The sequence below is a fragment of the Nestor notabilis genome, unplaced genomic scaffold, assembly GCF_000696875.1.
Source record: "Nestor notabilis isolate BGI_N333 unplaced genomic scaffold, ASM69687v1 scaffold10937, whole genome shotgun sequence".
Classification (NCBI taxonomy): Eukaryota; Metazoa; Chordata; class Aves; order Psittaciformes; family Psittacidae; genus Nestor; species Nestor notabilis.
The window spans coordinates 43,355-45,755 of NW_009936349.1; the positions used below are offsets into that span (position 1 = coordinate 43,355).

The window sequence follows — 2,401 nt, forward strand, 5'->3', positions numbered from 1 at the left end:
ACCCAGGGTCCTGCCTTGCAGAGTGGGAAAAATGCAGGATGCAACTAACGGGTGCGATAACATTCACAAAGCCCAAACCCAGGATTCTCAACCCTTCCTCCCTGGTGCTAGGCTGCTTCTTGCCTGCTTAACAACTGCTGCAAACACTGTTCTTTCAAGATATGGCAGTTAATGTCATCTGGGGCATCAACAAAAATCCTGGTGCTAGAGGAATGCTGCTCCTTTGGCTTGAGACATAGCACTGGCCAGAGGAGCAGGGTAACCACAATACATCACTGTTGCCTTTCCCTTTGTGGGGGGCAGGTCTCTTTCTGCAAGTGAGGTGAAAAATAGTTGTTAAAGGCTGAGGAAGTGGGAATATTCCTGTTTCCTCACATTCTATTCATTTATTTTCAAATTTATTTTTAATTACAATTTTATATTATTTATAAATATTCATTCAAGTTGCAGCTGCAGGGATTAAACAGGGGCCAGGTAACGTTGAAACCTGGATGTGTCCCAGGGTGAGTTCCTCTGGTACCTACACACGGTCTTAGATATATCCCTCATGTATTTACCTGCCACAGCATCAGAGGGACCAACAGAAATGGGTGCACTGTGGGCCTCGCCATCCTCCTGCTATGGGTGTGAGGGTGGAGATGCTCTTTGGAGGTGTCCAGGGTTGTGTCCATGGCTGATATCAGCAGTAATGTTGGCACTGATAATTTTTTAGGAGGATGTTTATTTGCCCTAGTTAGGACTTTAGGGCATCTGTTTGGGGTAGATTTTAGGAGAGGAAAAAAGGTCAAAATACTTCATTTTGATATTAAGGAAAGAAAACAACACTTTTTTCTGATTTGAGATGAGTTTTAGCTTATAAAATTGGTTGTGTGTGAAGGCTTGAAATCAAAGTAAATTATAACTGATTATATATAACAGATATCCTCCTCTTCCTCCCCCCACCTTTTTACAATTGAGAACAAAGAATTTCAGCTGTTTTTAAAATAAATTCTTTGAGCTTGACATTTCAAAGTTGGAAATTGGAACTTTTCACTTTTCCTCCCGCCTTGGGATGGGAAGAGGTTGGCAGTGTCCAGTCCAATGGCTTCAGCACCTCCTGCTGTCTTTGGAGCTCCTTGGCCTCCCAGGACCCTCCAGAAGTGGGGCTTGTTTGGAGCCATCTCCCCTGACCCACCAGTACATTGGGTTCTTACCTACAGAATCACCACTTGTGGCAGTGAAATCGTTGGGTTTCCTACTTGCTGTTGATGCAAACACACCTTGGTGCTCCAAGGCAAACGCGTGTCTTGGGTCTGTCGTGCAGAGCAAAATCAGTGCAATGGGTTCAATCAACATAAGCTGGGATGGGAAGGACGCTTCGTTTCGCCTTGTACCTCCCTGCTCCTTCTGCAGCCCCGCAAGGCAACCATGGGCCTGCATCTCCCTCTAGTGACTTCTCACAGACTGTCTCCTCACAAGCTGCGTGGCACCAGCCCCAAGGAGCCACCAGCCAGGGCTCAGGTCGCACCCAGCTCTTCTTGGTGCCATGTACCAGGTTGTCCCTGTCGCAGGGAGCTCAGTGGGAGCCCGGAGCAGGCTCTGAGGAGTGTGGTGGGCATGTGGGGCTGATGGCAATGCTGAAGGTTGTTCCAGGGGAGGCAAAGGGCCTTCACACCCACCAACGAACCAACCCAAGGCTGGGTCTGCGTGCACCAGCCTGAGACGCTTGCTCTGGTGCTGGATGTAAAACTGATTTGCATTTTAAATACAGGTATCTCTCTACAGTTTAACTCCTTTGTCTTCTACCAACACTGCAGTGTCCCTCCATCCCTGGGTGGTATCTGGGCACCACTGGTGTTTGTAGGGCTGAAGGAGCCCTCGGGACCTGCATTGTCCTGCAAGGACCATTTAAAGTGGCACCTAGAGACAGAGTGAGTCCCTTGCAAGCCATGGCCTTAAACTAATTTGCCACCAGGCTCCACTTGGGCTTTCCTCCCTCAGAGGCTGGTGCCAGCAGCACCCTTGCAGGCTGGGAAGATGTGTGGTGTGAGCTCCCCTCCAACCTGCCTGTACTGTTTCCTCTTGGAAGAGGCACAAACAGCAAAATCAAAGGCTGAAGGAGCAGCCTGATCTCTAGTGTAACTCTGTGTGTTTGCTTTAGTGATTGCTCTCAAGGCTGGGATTCTCTCATGGTTTTCTCTATGGGCTCTTCCAGCAGAGAAAACTGGGGGGGATCAATGCAGTGGCACTGTGAGGAGGAGGTTCATGGTTCACGTCAGCATGACTATGCTGACAACTGTCTCATGTCCACTGTGGAGGAGGAGTTTTATTCTGTCCGTGGCTGAACTGACCTGCCTGGGGTGGAGGAGCTGCCCTGGAGCTCACGAGCCATGGGCCACCTCATCCCCCACAGCAGCCTTCC

General features: G+C 49.3%; 1 protein-coding gene across 1 annotated transcript in view; it reads left to right on the plus strand.

Moving 5' to 3' along the window:
* The window catches only part of LOC104408648 (collagen alpha-2(XI) chain-like), a gene marked incomplete at both ends in the record, with an annotated part of 53,599 nt that overhangs the window by 14,138 nt on the left and 37,060 nt on the right, over nt 1–2,401 (plus strand). The gene's annotated exons all lie outside the window — the stretch shown is intronic.